Source organism: Penaeus monodon, chromosome 31 (assembly GCF_015228065.2).
Source record: "Penaeus monodon isolate SGIC_2016 chromosome 31, NSTDA_Pmon_1, whole genome shotgun sequence".
Lineage (NCBI taxonomy): Eukaryota > Metazoa > Arthropoda > Malacostraca > Decapoda > Penaeidae > Penaeus > Penaeus monodon.
The window spans coordinates 28165328-28165727 of NC_051416.1; positions in this window are offsets into that span (position 1 = coordinate 28165328).

Sequence of the window (400 nt, forward strand, 5' to 3'; positions counted from 1 at the left end):
ATATACAAAGCAGCCAAATGAGTTAACAACAGGATTTAGATAAAAAGACTAACATCCTTTCGAGATTTTTTTCATTTGATTGTCATCCCACGTTTTTTTCATTTCCTTTATGTTTTGAATAATATTCTTACTTTCCTCATGAAAAAAAAAATATAGATTGTACTTTTTTAATCGTGCAGTAATTTTTCTGAGGGTGCTTTTTGCAATTGCTTGCATGTCTTGAAGTGTTGCAGAATTAGCGGCAATGCTCTCTTTTTACGAGTTAGGTTAAAGCTAAAGACATTTCTGTGATTTGTTTTTTATTCTAATATATTTTATATCTACAAAATTATATATGTGATTGTTCTTCTATACGTACGTGTATTGGGTATGTGTCTATAAACATACGTGTGAGAAAGAA